The sequence below is a fragment of the Nannobrachium achirus genome, assembly GCF_963921795.1.
Source record: "Nannobrachium achirus genome assembly, chromosome: 19".
NCBI classification, from domain to species: domain Eukaryota; kingdom Metazoa; phylum Chordata; class Actinopteri; order Myctophiformes; family Myctophidae; genus Nannobrachium; species Nannobrachium achirus.
The window spans coordinates 33625547-33644939 of NC_137826.1; positions in this window are offsets into that span (position 1 = coordinate 33625547).

A 19393-nucleotide genomic window follows, 5' to 3' on the forward strand; every position below is an offset into this window, starting at 1 on the left:
ATATTTGAGAACATAGAATAGTGACAATAGTCTCAGTAGTCTTTCAGTCTTTTCTCCATACTTGACCTACAAATTCCATACTTTTCCATGCTTTGGAGACCGACCGATCAGGTTGCATCTGTAGATTTGCCCTGGTGTCGCGAGTTGATAATTGCTGTGAGCTTTTCTGTGGCACATGACACCATTGTACAGTAATGCTGGATTCACACCAAATGCGTTGATAGTGTATGAGTCAACAGATCAAATTAATTTTCTATGAAGAGCATGCGATGTAAACGAGCGGTGCATGATGCACACAACATGGCAAGGTTTTTAATCAGACCGTTTATCTGAAAACTTGCATTAAGTTTGTTGAATTCAACTTCATTGAACACGGCCACCTCGCTATGATCTGGTCAAACTATCACATAGTGCCAATATGAATTAACATTGTATTTCCTGCATTGCCCATTTTTCACCTCAAATGTTCTCAGGGACAAATTTGTTGAACAATTGAATTCAGCTATGAAATGAGATTGTATATCGTGTATTACTTGGCCACGATGACAGTTACAGCAGAACGAACGGCGAAGCACTGCCCAACGAAGCATACATAAAGTAAGTGAACCCTCAAGCATGACAACAAACAATGTAAAGTTTCAGGTAATAGTGTCTTTACTGGTAAGCTCAGACTCAAGGCAAGACAGGAAAAATGTCAAAACTAGATAACAATTCCACCCATGGTCTGGTGAACAGGCATGGTCTAAAGAGGCAGGTCTGGAAAATCAGAGGCATAATAAGGCTGGACCACCGGCGCCTAACTCTGTCCCCACTAGGGGGAGCACAAATCTTGGATTTTTTTTTTATTTTTATTTTTTTTATTTTTATTTTTTTGCGCCGCAAAGCGGCGCCGCGAAAATCGGTTATCTGCGGTTATAAGGTCGTCCTTTATTAAGTCATTTTCGGGTGTCTTTGGGGCTTCAGGGGAGGACCTGGATATGTTGCTTGGTGCGCACCTTTTTTTTTAATAGGCTCTGACATGACCAAATAAATAGAACACTAGGTCTATGCAAGCCTTTCAGAGCTGCACATTAAATAGTTATCCTATTCAACAGTGCCATTTTTAAAAGCATTGATGAATAGACGGAGAACTATGGCAGATTGTATCAAGATATGCTGCACAGTGCACACCTCGTAGTTGCTCATGCAAGACAATATAAATAATAGCCTAGTAAAGAGAAAATACGCCGGCGATGGCCGATCTTGTCTTTTGCACCTGATAACTGCACAGCAAGCGTTTTATTGGAGCTGCAACAACGTGAAAGCCTTGTGATGCCACAGAGAGAGAGCAGGGAGAGGAGAGCGATACATTCTAAGAGGGAAAAGAGGAGTAGACCAAGGAGGAGGAGGAGGAGGAGAGAAGGGAGAGCAGAGGTAGAGTGAAAGAAGTCGGAGAGGAAGGTAGAAGGAGGCGGAGGTGGAGTGAGAAGTGGAATAAGAGGAGATATCGCAGTGTTTCTCAAACATTGTGACACAACACACCAGCATGAGAGAGACAGACAGAGAGACAGATGAGATGCTCTACTCACATAATACTGTATGCTGCTACGGAGATTCCGAGAGGTTAACGTGCCGTATTTCCAAAGTGTGTTCTTGTTTAAGTCACTGCATGGTTTAAATATCCTATCGTAAATATGAACTGTGGCTATAATATATTGTTTAATCCACGTGGGTCCGTGTTTACTTAGTTACACTAGAGTTTCGAGTGTCATGGCAGCTGGGTTAAGACGGACTTCCTCTAAAATCGGATTTCAAAATAAGAGAAATAAGAGACTCTTGTAATGATTAGTCAACACACTACTTTTATTTTTAGGTCTACTTAAAGGACGTACGTGTTAACGTGCAGTAAGTGACTCCAGAGCTAGGGTCTGACGCTAAATAAATAATTAAATAAGTACGCAAAAGCACTTCACGTTGTTTGATCGGCACGCAATATTCCTGCGGGGGGGGGGGGGGGGGGGGGGGCTGCAAATCTGGGGGAGCCGTTGCTCCCCTTGGCTCCATTGAACAGGCGCCAGTGGGCTGGACGGATACATGTAAGCCTCTCTCTCTGTGTGTGTGTGTGTGTGTGTGTGTGTGTGTGTGTGTGTGTGTGTGTGTGTATAGTATACAGTATGTCCAATAGACCTTTGAGAGCCCACTGAAAATCTCAAAAGCATGTTTATCTTATCTTTGATCAATCAAACGATTGTGTTACTGCTTGGCCAATAAAATAACTCACCTTTCAAGGTTTTACAGAAAGAAAAAAATCACACCCGTGTGAACTGAGCGGTGGTTTACCCACCAACCCTGTACTATACTGTACATATTCTGTGTTCTATATCTATGAATTCTATGTGTTCTAGATCTATGAATTCTGTCTCCCCCCCCCCCAGGCTAGTCTCAACAGCACCCTCTTACCCCCCCCCCTCCCCCCTTCCCCCCTGTGTGTGTGTGTGTGTGTGTGTGTGTGTGTGTGTGTGTGTGTGTGTGTGTGTGTGTGTGTGCGTGTGTGCGTGTGTGTGTGTGTGTGTGTGTGTGTGTGTGTGTGTGTGCCTGGCCTGGCCTGGCCTGAAAACAGCGCCCCTCCCTTAACATGTGTGGTCATAAAAGGTACTGTAGGGCAGGCTACATACAGACAGACAGACAGACAGACAGACAGACAGACAGGCACGGACGGAGACAGACATACCCACACACACGGCCACGTATAGGAGCGTTGTGACCACCGCTCAAAAAAACATAATTAAAAATATATATTAATGTTATATTATCCTTAAAATGTTAGTGTTCTGTCAATTAGTTGGGGTCCACTTGCAATATCCTCACAGCACCACCAGCAGGTCCCGACCCACAGGTTGAGACCCCCTGCCCTAGACCAGGGATGTAACAATAATCACAGAGGGATTGACGGGGACAGATCAACAGGCCAGGCCAGAGGATCACCTCCCCTCCCCCAAGAGAAATGAGGAGAGATGTGGTCAAGCATACACATCATGCAGCATACTGTACCACTCAAACAGTGGGTAGACCTATACAGTATGTATGCATACTGTACCACTCAAACAGTGGTCAGGACCCATACTGTACTAGCCTGACATAGCCAGACTATATATCGTAATTGCTGGACTATAAGCCGCACCTGAATATAAACCGCACCTGCTAAATTTAGAACAAAAAACAAATGTTTACCTATATAAGCCTATTTGTTGTTTATTATTTCAAAACCTTTTCGAAAACATTTTTATTAATTCAAAAAACTAATTCAATGATTTTTTTCTTCAGTAATTTAGTGAAGGAAAAAAATCCATAAATTAGAAGAAACAAAGTTAAAGGAGTGATACAGACCAAAATAGGACCCCCCCTGAATGAGAATGTTTCCACAGACCTTCTACGTGGTTAGGTTGATATGCCTCATTTCTGCCCATTCAGAGATTTGTAAATTAGTCCCCTCAGCTAAAACGGGCTTATCGTCACTATCCAAAAGCGCCCATTTCGTCCGCTTAAAAAAAGTTTTATGAATCTTCCAGACATGCTTCCTACAGACACCACACACAGTGTTTTAGCGTTTGAAGTGTTAATAGCTTGTTTACTGGGCAAAGGAAACTGGAGCAGAATGCTGCCTCGAGCTCTAGCAAGATTCTCGCGAGATTTCCGCTCTAGCTCTTGGAGCCGAGGCAGGAAGTGGCCTGCACTGTAAACAAGCTATTAACCCTTTAAACGCTAAAACACCGTGTGTGGTGTCTGTAGGAAGCATGTGTGGACGATTCATTAAAAAAACATTTTTTGAAGCGGACGAAATGGGCGCTTTTGGATAAGCCCGTTTTAGGTGTGGGGACTAATCTACAAATCTCAGAACAGGGGTGCAGAAATGAGGCATATCAACCTAACTAGGTAAGAAGGTCTGTGGAAACATTTTCATTCCGGGGGGGGGGGGGGGGGGGGGTCCTATTTTGGTCTGTATCACTCCTTTAAGAAGTAGTGATAGCTGATCTACAATTAAGCTCACAGCGCGGCACGAAGTGACACGTCGTGATTACATTAACATTAGGGATATCATCCTTGAGCCAGTTCCTGGAAAATGCCTTTTCCGCAGCAACCAGGAGGATCTAGTTAAATATTTGTCCCCTGCTTGTATAGACTCCTCCATGTGAAACATCAAACAGTATATAAAAAAAGAACTGCAATATCAAGCACAACTGCCTTTGCAGTGAAATGTTAATTTGTAACACTGCTTCTAAATGACATTTGGAAAGAACAGTAAAATAAAACAAACTATTTGAAACCTATTTTGGTTGGCATACTGTATTCACCTTATTCCTGGCCTTCTCCAGGGCGCTGCCATTGTCTCTTACAGGGGGCATCATTGAGTTTTTCTCTGTGTGCTGCTTCATTCAACATCTGTTCACTTCCTCGCTAGAAACCTCATTCTGCAGTTCATTGGAGTGACCAGTAAAAAAGGCAAGGCGGAAGTGTGGAAGTGTGGGAGGCACGCTGCCACTCAAAGTGACTACTGGCCAATCACAGCGTGTCTTTTCCAGTGACTTATCCATTAAATTCAATAGAGCTTTATTGGCATGTTTCCTAGCTGCAAATTGCAACTCTGAACTCTTTTTTGTAATATGTTGAATCTAGGGTTGCAATACCACCCATTGGCAGCCAACGCATCCAAACAGTTTTTGCTATTTGATTAGCAAATTGATCTGATTATAAGCAATTCAGAAGCAGGTGGTACACAGGAATGTAGAGTGATTTTCCACAAGCGCTTCTAAACTCCAACACTTGCATGGACTTCTTTACAGACGCTCCAGAACCGAAGGAGGAGTCTACCTTTCTATGTCTATGGGCTACCACAGGTGTAATCAGTGTGTTGCCAGATTTTACAAGAGAAACAAGTGCCAGGTCTATGAAAACAAGCCCAAAAGAAGCAACTAGGCTAAGTTTTACCACTTTACATCGGCTATATGAAAAGGGTTAGGGTTAGGGTTTGCTTTTTTTAAGGAAAAAAGTAAAATATTTTGAAAAACCCAAAGCATGTATGGGGGTCCCTGGCTGGCACCACATATTTTCAGATGGGGGTCTACGACAAAAAAAAAAAGCGCATAATGTGTCATGATGTGACGCATTGTAAGCTTGTAGATAGGCTATTTTCAATAGGATATCTAGGGCTGAAGTGGTTATTGTATGTTTTTGAATAAAAGTAACAAAAGTTTTCAAATAAATGTAGTGGAGTAAAAGTACAGTATTTGTCTCTCAGATGTAGTGGAGTAGAAATAAAAGTAATGGATATTAGAAATACTCAAGTAATGTACAAATACCCAAAAAATGTACTTAAGTACATTCATTAAGTGAATGTACTCAGTTAATTTACACCACTGAAATTGGAAATTCTCAAGTAAAGTAAAAATACCTCTAAACTACAATATGCTACATGAGTAAATGTACTTTACACCACTGCATAGGGCACAACATGATTGTTTTCTTTGAGCGACATCATTAAATATTAACCACTTGAACCCTACTTCATTGATCAGGGTACCCTAGGGCTCAATACTTCTTCTTTGGTCCACCAAATCCCTTTGCCAAAAATAGCTGATCTACAAGCGCACAGCGTGTCACGATGTGTTATTTATCAATAATTTAACAAACTATAGCAGACACATGAAACATCAAACCCGAATATCTCTTTCTCCATGGGACATTTTTGAGTGATCTGCTGTACACTGTCCCTATCTCCCTCTTTCCCTCCCTCCAATAACAGACTGCAAAGTGCTAGCTCTTTAGCTCTTTCTCTGTTTTAATGTATCCCTTTCCTCAAGTCTGTCTCTGTCTGTCTCTAGCACACACACACACACACACACACACACACGCACACACACACACACACACACACGCACACACACACACACACGCACGCACACACACGCACGCACGCACACGCACGCACGCACACGCACGCACACACACACACACGCACGCACGCACACACACGCACACACACACACACACGCACACACGCACACGCACACACACACACCAGTAGGTGACTTGACTGTGTTGTTGTTCATTTGTCATTTCTGAATAACTCTATACAGGATGTATGCCGTTTAAGTAAGCCTTGCCAAGCTCTGAGGCCCATCTCCTGTTTCCTTAGCGCGAGGCAGCTTGATGTACAAGTGCACCCTTACTTACCCCATTGCAACCCTTGATGCTGAGTGCCAAGCAGGGAGGCATTGGGTTCCATTTGTAGTGTCTTTGGTATGACCCGGCCGGGGATCGAACCCCCACCTCCCAGGCTCAGGGCGGACATTCTAACCACAAGGCCACTGAGCTGGTATGTATGCCATTTACAGTGATAATACACACACTGTCCACACTGAACCCCGCTACATTCTTATTTAAAAATAACTTTGTTGACTAGGTTGGGCAAAATAGGATCATCATATACAAATGTACATCACATGTAAGGTTTCCACTGAAGCAGCATGGTACGTATGGTCAGAAATTAACCTGCGGTCACTGAGGATCGGCAACATGAAGAGCATAAGGCAGTCTGATCAGCCTGGGCCTTAATCCGTGGTTGAGGATTAACACAGACAACAATTCGAAAAAGCTTCAAAGTGCACTTTGACTTAAGGGTGGTTGCTAGAGTAAAAGGCATGGGCGGGGTCACTGAAATCAGTAGGGTTCATCGTCCAAGGTAGCCTGACACTCAGCCTGAATTGCATTTTGTTTCACTCCATTATTGAGTCTGAACTTGCTTTCAGCAAAGGCAATTTCTGGAATGGGCGTTGCCAAAGAGGCAGTCTTCTGCAATTGGTTCACCGTCTGACCAACACAACAGTAGCAAAGCAGATGACGTAGTGTTGTTATGTGGCTGGCTAGTGGCTAGCCTGTTGCTTGCTAGTGCTACTTGCTAACCAAAGAAACAGGCAGAATAGGAGCGCTACGAACTAGTAATCAAACACAACATAACATGTCTGCTACTGATGTTTCATAGCGAGATCGATACGATCGCATGTTACCACGACCGGCGACAAAATGTTTATGTTTGGGAAAGTGCGGTCCGGGCCGGCGGCAGCGCTGGGTTAACCCCACCCACGCTGTTCACAAGACGCTGATTCACAACGCTGATTCGCCATACGGATTTCCAAACGAGGAAAACCTCTTCAGTGAGAGCAACACCAGACTCCCTGAATCGCCAAAACAAATATTGAAAGGGGTGTGGCTAGCGATTCAGGCTCTGAACCAGGCTACGTCCAGGGAGCATGAATGCGCGTATTTCATGGCAATCCACCAATTAAATTGGGAGATAATGTTGTGTGCAGAAATGTTGGCCTAAGGGAGCGGGAGGTATACAGGAAAGGCCATGGGGTCATCAAAATCAATAGGGGCGACCATTATGGTCAGCATGAAGGTGTGTTCTCTCTCTAGATCGTCCTCAGACAAGCCCTCCATCGTCGCTTCCAGTCATCCCAGTTCTCCATATACATCTGGCCAGCTCGTTGGTGCTTTGCGCTCCTGCGTCTTTCTTGAGTACATCCACATATGTTAGTGTGGGACGTCCTCATGACCGGTGCCAATGTGTTGGTTCCCACAGCTTTTCTGGCTGTTGTCTTTGGCAGTGTGCTGCTAGTCTCATTCTCCTGGCTGCTATTTTATCGCTCACCGTTGGTATTCCAGCATACAGATTCTTGTTGGTAACATGTGTTCTCTTGCTGATGTTGAGCACTACATGTAACATTCTGGTGTAGCACCCGTCTAGAGACCTCTGCAGAGTTGGCTTCAGGGTCCAGCATTCACTGCCATATAGGAGAACAGATATCTAGATTGTTCTAGATATCTTGTTTGGGGGTCAAATGTGTGCACATGGACATTTTGGCCTAACGGTGGCACTACAGGAAAGGCCATGGGTTCACCAAAATCATGGCAATCCAGACAGTAATGTAAGAGAAATATTGTTTGTGACCAAACTTTTGGATGGCCAAGCAATCGACCTACATTGTGTCCTTCAGAAAAGTGATGCCCTGTCTTTTCTTTTCTTTAAGCCCCACCTCCTTACATTTGACATAAGCTGAGACCCCATACATGCACACACTAACACACTTGAACCCTATACTCCTCGTTCTCTGTGACAAATAGCAGCTATATATAAAAGTAAGATTTTGTAGTTCACACGACGTGTTGTAAGCACATGCTACTGTAGCTATTTCTGACTATTTTGGAAAATATAATGACCCACAAAATGCAAGTGATGATTTTGTGAAATACATTTTTTATTTGGACTACTTCCAAGCAGACAAGGCTGTGCGCTCCCTCCCTCCGAGGTGGTGGAGGTCTCAGCCCACAGGGGGTGGAGCACTCTCGAGGGTCCCCTCTTCTTCAAACTAATTGCCACTTATTGAATCAAGCAAGCTGCAAGACGAGCATGTTCTGAAGGACACAAAAAACAAAACTGATTGCAAGTCATGATAATAGATTGTTTGGCGAATGTCGAATGGACAACAGCAGGCCATGCACCCTGTGAGCCAGCACCATACGGTACATAGGGATCAAATAGGCTAGAGTAGCCTGTGGTTTTCAACCCTTTTCATATCAAGGACCATCATTTATTAGGCATTTGAGCCACACACCACCATTTGATGAGATTTAGCCTCTCAGACCCAAACCATAGAAGATTTTGTTATCGTTGGATAAGATGTTGTCCACAATTCCATGCTGTATTGATGTTGGTAACATAGGAGAGATGACAGGCAGACATTGATCAAAATAACACATGTTCTACATTCTCTAATTGTGTAGACTTCTTGTAAATTAAATAATGCTGATGATTAACAATCATTTAACTCTTGAGAGCTTAAAATGAAACCAAATGGACCCAGTAAGGGTCCATTTGGTTTCATTTTACACTCTCAAGAGTTACAGATCTATAAGGGTCCATTTTGGTTAAGAACTCTCCACCATTTAGCTGGGGACAAACGATTTAAAATAGTGAAAATAGCCTATCTACAAGCACACACCGCCTCGCCTCGCATTGCGAGGTGTTGTGTGCTTGTAGATCTGCTATTTTCACTACTTTTGTGCGACGCTTTTGTATGATGAAGTAGAGCTTTAATTTACGAAAAAACATACAAATTTTAAACTTGGAGATACAAGGTTTCTGCCCGACAGTGACGATATCCTACAGAGGCCAACACCATTACGAGACCTGAAGTAAACATGGCGGTACAGCCAGTGCATGGGAGAATCCGATGCAGCTGCCCATAACATGATGCTCTAATTCGAGGATATCAAAATGATATGTCTATTATGTCTATATTTCCATGTTTTAAAGAGTTGGAAGATTTATATAATGTTTTCTTTTGTTGGTACATCATTATTTAATTCAGTGATGAAAAATGTACGACCAGAAACAGTCCTTCTGGGACACCTATGGGGCCAGGGGCCACAGGACCTTTTGCCCCTATACGGTAGCATGGCTACTGGCCTCACCTCTAGCAGGAATTAATTTCATCTACTCTTAAATATCTACTCTCTCTGGTTTGCTTTCTTCAATATAAAATATATGGTTTTCATTACAGAAAGGCCGTCTCTGATTTCTTTCAAGTCCATATATAATATGTATGGACTTGAAAGAAATGTACCGGTATAGAATCAGAGACCATTATGACATTGGTCTAATAATGCCACAGTGTGATACAATACAGATACATGAAAATGTTCCTGATCCTGTTGCTTTCAGATTATAGCAGCCAACATGAGGGAGAAAGCTCAAGCTTTACTGCCTGTGGGGATTTATTCCTTAAATGTGGTTTTACACAAATCATGTATTTACCTGTAGCACCACACATTATGGAGATGTACAGTATTGTGTTGAGAGTGACATTTTATTTGACGTGCTTTATTTTTTCTTAGTCTACGAAGAACATGGAATGCTCACTAGTGCCTTGGAACAAAAATGCATTCTTGCTTTTTGCAAAAATAAATTCTTGCAGTCCACTGCCTTGTTATGATTTCACCTACTAGACTATAACCAGAACGTTATACTTTGCAGCGGAGGATTATGAAAGTCTGAAATACATTTTCACGTGGATTGCCAATTTCAGTCAATCAGGAGAGAGAGCCCTTTTATCAGCTTCAGTGTTATAGTGTTCCAGTTCAAATGTTGTCTTCTCATTTCTTTGTGTACTCTTTTCCAATTTCACTTGTTTATGCTGTATCCTGTATGAGTTCTCCTGATTGGATAGAATTGTTGGAGAGATGGGAGATCGCTGACAGTGAACAACACTCTGTAGCATTGATTACTTTCACAATATAGAGCTATGTAGCACTTATTTTAACCATGAAATATCATGTTACCCAACCTTTAACAATCAGGTATACCAGGCCTAATTTAATATGAGTGGGCCAATGAGTCAATCTGATCAACGACTTGAAGAATTGAAGGCTGTACCTTCAACAGCCAAGGGGTTGCGGTACTTGAGCGGAAACCATATTTATATTCTCTGCCAAGCCAATAAATAAAAAAATAAGAAAGTGCTTTCTCACTGCAGAAGACCACACAAGAGCACCTGCAAGCTACTGCTGCTTTTGAGCACCTTGTTTGTCATATTAAAACATTCACGTGCAATTTGAGAGGTTTGAGGTGTCAAATACAGAGGAATCGTACTTCAAGGATCCTTCACTCTCTTCACTCAGACTCTTAATATCAACACAATGTGCTTTCTGAGGCCAGGTAGGCCTTTTAATTTTTAGATTCCTCCTACATAGCATGGTGCTATGTAGGTTTAAGGCCTTCACCCGACAAGCCACAATACCCTTAATGCATCTACAGTATGTGCGAAATGCACCTAATATGGACATGTAAAATATGAGGCAAGCCTCTTGTGTGTTTAGCCTAATAAGATTATTAGGAATAACAGGCTTATGATTGAGGTGTGTTAATTGTAATATGTGAAAAGGTAGTATCAGTAGAACAAAACACTCCCTTACAAGTATGAACTGGAACTAGATAGCACTTAACTTCAAACTTTAGGTGTGTGAGTCACATATCAGACAGACAGAGGAGACTTTTTTCCTTGTTGTAAAATTATTATATCATGTTATGTAAAGCAATCACACATTACTTACTCCAATCTCCATCTAATTCTTATTTGAAATAATGTCTGAAGTATTTAATATTGTAAGTCATTGTACGTTAATTTAGTTGTCACATAGTTGTTTTCTTTCAATCTTCGTATTAAATGAAATAAGAATAAATAGGCCTAATGTGGTCTACCACTATCTACCAAGCAGAAGGGATTACCCACGGTGCTGCCTTTAATCAACATGCATAACTTGTTAGCACTGTTAGCTTACTGTTATTATGAAACTAATAACGTGTTTTCAAGACAATTGTACAGTACAAGCCAATATACTAACAGAATGAGGCAAATTACAGTAATGAAGCAAAACAGTGCTGAGAAGTACATAGGATAGGATAGAAATAGTTGTTCACTTGTTAACACGGTAATCCAAATCCAATACTAGAAATATATGGCATTGGTCACATTGTTCAGAGTTGCAAAGACAGAAATAAATCGATGCAAAGGTTAACATTTCTTTGTCAGATCTCCAACCTAGAAGAATCTCTGCTCTCATACCTATTCTGCAGTAAGGCATCAGTGCATTGAAACAACAGGAAAGAAATGGGGGGAAATGCTGACAGCACTTCATTGTTTATAGTGCAGTAAACCACAGCATTGTCCAAACCATGTGCTCTGTGGCCTAATGACCTGACAGATACAGGCTTCTTTGACACTAATAGGCATCAAGCCAATATAAGGAAACAGATAAAATAAATATGACTATGGGCTAACCAATAAAGTTCAAAACAATAATTTGGTATAGACATAAAATAGCAAAATAGTCCTTTAAATTGTAATTAACTGGCAAATAATTCTAATAAAAACCTGTAGAGGCTAGAGTGTGAAATTACATCAATTGTAAATAATAAAATAGACCCCTAGACCCATGCTGTAGGACTGAAGCCATAAGTGCTTCCCCAACAAAATACGGAGGACACGGAAAAGCAGACCATAATTCAATATGATGTACCTCATGCTGCTCACAGTATTCCACATTTATAAGCTATTTAAATGAACATAATTCCCAAACAGTGTGCTAAGAAAGGCACTCATTCAATGGGATAGCCATTTGTAGTTTGACAGCAGTGAGGTTTATGAATTCAATTATGAGGGGGTTCAGGCAACAACATTTCTGCTCTAAACTTAGTGGATAGTGACATCAATGCTTGTTCCACACAGGCAGAGCAAAAAAAGAGGCGCAATGAACCCTGAACCCTCAAGGATTATGAAATATTTATGTTTCATACTGCACCTTCAGAACAAGTTCAAAACCACCAGAAAATGAAATGCAATCAATCAACTTCAGAATTTGCTGATTGTTGTCAACCTTCCTGCTGTGCTTGCAGACTACAGAGTGCCAGTAGTGTCCCCACTGGCTAAGGAGGGGTTCCAGCACCAAGGACAGTGACCATTCAGCAGTGTCCCCACTGGTTAACCACTTGAACCCCAGCTTCACTATACTGGGGAGAACATTTTCCTCAAAATAGCATGCAATGCGTTGTGAGCTTGCAGATCGGTTATTTTTGGTAGAAGGAGATTTGGTGCAGACGGGAAAAAAGCAATTCAACAGTTACAGTGCAGTTGCAACCAGGTCCTTTTTGCTAAGACAAATGGGTTTAAGTGGAAGTTATCTCACGTAGCCAAACAACTATTCCACAATCTTCGAATGCTATATAGTCTGGAACTACACCTCCTGAAATCCGAGTAATGGAAGCTGGCATTTCCGTTCACAAAAATATATTTTTAAATGTAATTTCTGATAAGCAGCAATATACAGTATATGCTTAGATGATTTTGATTCATATTACGATAAATGTGTGTGACTGTAAAAACGAAACAGAAGTGGGGAGGAGGCTTCACATCCGTTTTATCGCTTCTCAAGACGGATACTCATGATCAGAACCTCCATCTCCCAGACTATATGACGGGAGCATTTGCAAAGTATGGGAGGCAACAGTCTGGCTGCGCGAGAATAAAGTAGAAGGGCTACTGCACCACAGACAGACAGAGGCCATTCAGTAGTGTTCTGACTGCTAAGGACTGGCTCCAGCACCAAGGACAGTGACCATTCAGTAGTGTTCCCACTGCTTAAGGAGGGGCCTCAGCACCAAGGACAGAGACCTTTCAGTAGTGTGCTGCCCACTGGTTAAAGCGGGGCTCCAGCACCATGGCCAGCGACCATTCAATAGTGTCCTGGGTCCAGATTGCTAAGGAGGGGCTTCAGCAGCAAGGACAGAGACCATTCTCAATCGTGTTTCTCTACTGGCTAGGGAGGAGGAGATCCAGCACCAAGGAGAGAGACCATTCAGCAGGATGACTTTTATGTTTAAACGTACATTTAGTAGAGCCGTTTGGCCATTTGGCCACATTGTCGGCTTTGAATTAGAAAAGGGGTCTTCAAGGGGGTCCTCTGAGTTACTACAGGGGGGCTGCCAAATCTTTGTCTGATAGGATCATGTTTTTTACATTAAACACTTGAACCATAGCATCCCTATTCTGAGTGGAACATTACCCAAAAATAGCAGATCTACAAGCTTACAACGCCTTGCGTTGCGACTAGGCGTTGTAAGCTTGTAGATCGGCTGTTTTTGGCAAAGAAGAGCAGATTAAAGTATTTGACGGTTCAAGTGGTTAAATGTCTGAATTCTGAAAATACACATTACTCCAACATGATGACAGTGCTGTCAAACATGTCTAAGCTGTCTAAGAAATCTATGAAAATCTATCTTCTGCAACACAATTTTATACAATATGTAATGGGGGTCCCTGCTTTATCTCTCTCTCAGCTAAGGGGTCCCTGGCCTGAAAACGTTGAAGACCCCTGAATTAGAAATATTATAGTGTGTTGGGTATATGCTTAGAGATAACCAAATAAGACATATGTTACGTCTTATAATAGTTAGATTAGTTCGATACATATTTATTTTAAACGATAATAATAATGAATAACCTAACACGTGCATTGACCAGGAATAAGTAACGCCTAGATTAGACTTGATACCGTACATGTCAGGGTGTAAACTGGATTTTCAGCCTTGCAGCTCCGCCACATCTGATAAGTTCAGTGTATCTAAACCTCTTCCATTCAATTACTGTGTCCCGCCAGGACATGACCTCTGCAAAATAAGCAGACTGCTGAGTACTGGACTACAATAGCAGGTGTCAGCTCTTTGGCAGGTGCTGACCTGCTCTGGTGGGACTGTAAGTTGCTGGCCTGTCTTCTGGATTTCTTCATCTTTAACCTCCAATAGCTTTTCTCTCTTGTGCGTAAGATAACTCTATAATGTATTCTGCAGTTGTTTTTTACCTCCACCTACGGAGTTGAACTAAGTTGGATGGGGTTTATATTTTCATCCCAGTCTATTTATTTTTGTGTCTGATTTGTAGGAAACTTTCTGGAAAGGATTGTCATGGGGTATAAGAACTGATTAGCCCTTTACACAGATTGGCCAGTTTTTCAAATGATGATTATACACTTTACAATAGTATTGTATATTAATACATACAATACTCTAATATACACCATAGTATTTTATGCCATGATTAAATCTAAAATAAAATGACATCAACATACTCTGCCTCCTTGGCAGAGTCTGAATATGTGCTCTATTGAGCACATATTCTATTTCAGTAGGCAAATACCAAGCATATTCTCTTGATATTATAAGTCAATACTGTATGTATCATTACCTAGGCAGCATCCTGTTATAGTCTATTCAGAGATGCATAATATTCACAATAATTGCATCTGTTCTGTTGTTGGGTATTTTAATCAGATTCCAACATTTTTCTCTAATTGTGCCCAAAGGCATCAAGACAACCCTCAACCCCCCACGCACACGCGCACACACACACACACACACACACACACACACACACACACACACACACACACACACACACACACACACACACACACACACACACACACACACACACACACACACACACACACACACACACCCCAAACCTGTTCTGAATATCCACATATTCCTCACATTCCCATGTCTGTGGCACACTGCCCCACTTCCTCTGCTCTCAGAGGTTTGGTTGATTGAAAGCGAAGAGCATACACAGACGGATGTCAAGAAGAAGGACAATGTTTACCATGATGTTGATCCCATTTCCTACTAGGTGGTCTGCATCACTCGCTGCTGACTGAGTGCTGAGTTCAAGGAAGCGGTCCACCACTCCCAGCTTGATGCCAGGCTCTGCACTCTGGGTGGCACAGAACACCTACTCTACAATGTTCCATGACAAGAAGGATATAAAAAGATAAAAAATAAATAATGAGTTGCATTGATGGTTTAACATCTAGAATTTAAAAAAAAAGACTGGTATTTGCAAAGAAAACAGATTAACTCTCAGAAGCAGCAGAATAGCAACCTATTAATCCTGCTGTTTGAAAGCCTGAAAGTAGTTAAAGACCATGGGATTGATATCCTACGTGTGTGGTGGTGGTGGTGGGGGGAGAGAGAGATAATCTCTTTTATATTTTTGATCCGTAAATGTGGTGTTTGTCCCCTTATCCCGGCCACTTAGTCTCCGCTTTGGGTACGTGACGCTAAAATGCACTTAGACTGTGAAAAGCAGGTCAATATAACCACATGTGTTGCCCGTGGATAGCCTTGGGATTATTTCTCACAAAATGTCTTAATTCCTCTGTTCGCTAATGATCCCCGGAAAATGCCCTCTAATCTCCCTTCCATTAATTAAAAAGAGCATGAGCCCACAGAAAGCCATCTGCTGCAGTTTCATTCCAGCAGACAGATTGTGTTTTCAGCTTTAAACAAGAAAAACTGGGTCTTTGTTTTCTTCTCTTATTTTCTCTCTTTCTCTCTTTAAGAGCAGACGAGTGAGTCGTACATCAGAGGTGGACAACGAGACAAAACCACTCTATTTGTATCTCCACTCTAGGTTTCATTTTTAGACATTAGAATGGTTAGTAAAACGATGTGGGTCTTTTACATAGACTATTAATTATATTTTCTGGTCATTAGGCTACCTTCCATGATTGGCTTTTTTATTCAACTATAGATACTAGACCACGACTCTCTTCAATAGTGGGACATTGAGTGGCTGGCTAGGCCAACCTTCAGCTGCCAATCTCAAATTGTGTAGCCCATCTGACACATGGTTTTGAGCTTTTCCTTTATTCTGAGAAACATTTACCTGGACATTACCTGGAATAAAATATTTCAATATAGTCTCTAAGCCTACTTAGATTCTGACAGAGGTGGAACATCTATATAGGCCTAACAGGTGCACTTATTATTTAACTAAGAACTCTCTCCAACTTAGGTTTAGGCTAGTTTGCTATTGTTTCACCAAATTCGTCCTAGGAAAGAGGAATTTTATTTGAATTAAAATGTATACAAAGCTGCTGATCACTTTATAATTGTGTATATACTGTATGTTCACTATGCAATCAAAGTTTCCTTTCATTTATTAATAAAAAATGCTTCTGTTCCATGACTGTGTTTTAAAACTATGTTTTAAAGGTCAGAGATGCATAATATTCTCAATAATTGCATCTGCTCTGTTGGGTATTTTAATCAAATTCCAAAATGTTTCTCTAATTGTGCCCAAAGGCAGCAAGACAACCCCCAAACCCTACACACACACACACACACACACACACACACACACACACACACACACACACACACACACACACACACACACACACACACACACACACACACAAATTAAAACCTTTTTTTATTAGGTAGAAATTGCAATTGTGGTGTAGAAAAGTTTTATTTCTGCCAATTAAAATGCATTTGATATTTCAACATTCACCAGGACAGCATGTCAATCTTCTTGCCCCATGGTTGGCTGTGGAGGTCAAGTGAAAGGATAAATGGTCACTTTGGCTATGTGCTATTAGTCTGTTTCCAACATTCTGAATTGTTTTAATTTGTTTTTTTTAGTTCACTTTGTAATGTGTGTCACCTCCTTTGTAGGCTATTGTGTTGGCCTATTATTTTATCTGTAAAAAGGGGGGGAAAAGAAAAGCTCAAGTGTGGGAATTAAGAGCTTTGCTTTTATGTCTAAAGCCTAGAGGCTGTGGCATGAATTTGATCGGGCTAGTAGGCAATGACAGATTATGGTGCATTGTGTTCAAATTGGAATTGGAGCAGATGTGCATGGTTTTTCTCCCTATAGGAACAGTAGGGCCAATAACAGGCGCGCGCGCACGCTGCCCACACCGCTAATCAGAGGAGTAGCCTTAACTCCTGTCCACCCTCCGACCGACACATCCACAGGACTGACCGCGGTGTGAGGCTACACAGACCCAGCCAGCAGCCATGTCAACTTGTAAAGACAATTGTTTTCTCAAAATCTGGCTATTATAGCCAAGTTCAGTTTTGCGCATTTTTAGCAAAGGTATAGCGTGAGTATATGGGTGGGTGACGTGACGTAGCGTTTTCGCTGTCCTCGGTGTCAAACATGTATAAATAAAAAATATATTTGTCAAAAACCTTCTGAATATTGTGCAGGACATTAAGCTTTATGTGAACTTACTCAAGATTAAAACATTTCATTCCTCATTTCTTCAGAATCTTCAACCAAACATGGTAAATGTCATCTGGTGTGACTGTCCCGACCTTGTTTCTCAAAGTGGGAACTTGAATAAAACTAAGAAAAGGAATTGCTAAAATTCATTTAAAAATGAATTTAGGCAAAAAAAAATGTCTATTTGTGAGCCTATATCTTTTCAAAGTCCAAGCATAATGTTTTCAGTCATTTCTGATCAAAAAGATTTTGTCCCCCAAACCAAAATCATCTGGTGTGACACTAGTTTGGAAAAATTAAACAGGCAATAATTTGGACACCTACTGGGCTAGAGAGGTCCTTCTTCTGTAAGGCTATTCAGCACTCCCAGCACAACTGCAAGACAGGTGTCTGAGGGGAGTTATGATTTTAACATTTTCATGAAATGCCATCTTGTTGAAACTTTGACAAGTGTGGCACTTCTGGATGTCATCTGGTGTGACACCTTTTTCATTAATAAAGCAAAAGTTATTTGAAACTTTGGTCATAATTACATGTAAATCTAGGTTGTTTTGTTATAGCTAGCATGTTGTTAGCATGCTAATGTGTACCTGGTAGCCTCAAGGTAGTCCTAAATGCAGAAAACGTCATCTGGTGTGACACTTCGTCATCTGGTCTGACATATCTGCTTGTCACGCCAGATGACTTGATTGTCACACCAGATGATATATACTGTATTTTCCTACAGACATAACAATAAATAACAAGTCCCATGTTTCTTTTGTCCATTTAAAACATTTTAACATGTTTAAAACAACGTTTTAAACATTTTTACATAATTTAATTTAGCTTCATTCGGTGATACAGCAAATTCATCAGACAGAGCAGAAACCCCTTCACAGAAACCTAAACCTTATATTGTGGTAACACTTTATAATAACTATCCGTTATAAGCAGTTAATATAAGACACTTGACAACAGAAAATGGGTGGTAACCGGAATCGCACAAACTGCTTCCTCATGAGCAGCATTCCTTATACATGGGGATTCAAGAGGGTCACCTGGAACTTTTCAGAGCGTTCCCATGGAAAGGGCGCACCTGATGGTGTGGGAGGGGTGCTGAAGCGTAAGGCAGACATGTATGTCCTCGGAGGCAGTGACCTACAAACACCGAGGGATCTGTGTGAGTATTTACAGAAGTCCTCTGAAAAAGTCACTGTCATGTGGATCGAAGAAGAGAAGATATCCAACATGGATGAAATGGTCCCTCCATCAGTGCGTCCAGTGACTGGCATCAGCACTACGCACCAGGTTCTTTCTATCTTCCCGGGAAAGATAGTTTACAGAGACCTGAGTTGTTTCTGCCAGTTTCCTCAGATCTGCACCTGTCACAACCCACGGAAATTACAGTTCGACCAAGTCTCCAGGGCTGAGGTGCCAGGTGACAAGACAAGTGATGAGTAAGTATAACTAAATCATTCTCTTTGCCAATTTTATGATACCTGTAATTGTACCTGTTTAATGACAATAAAGTAACTTATGTCATCCATTCATTCCTTTTCTTCCTTAACTAAGTGGTGGCCCATCTGCGGAACTGCCCCCTTCCCAGGTCAGCTGCAGGCCCAAAACAGCTTCCGGAGCTCAGTGAGTATAACATACTTGGCAAACTTGAGGACTTGCTAGTAATTACATTTTACTACTAAAAACAATCTACCTGACAAATAAATTACATTTAAATGTCTCCTCCTGAA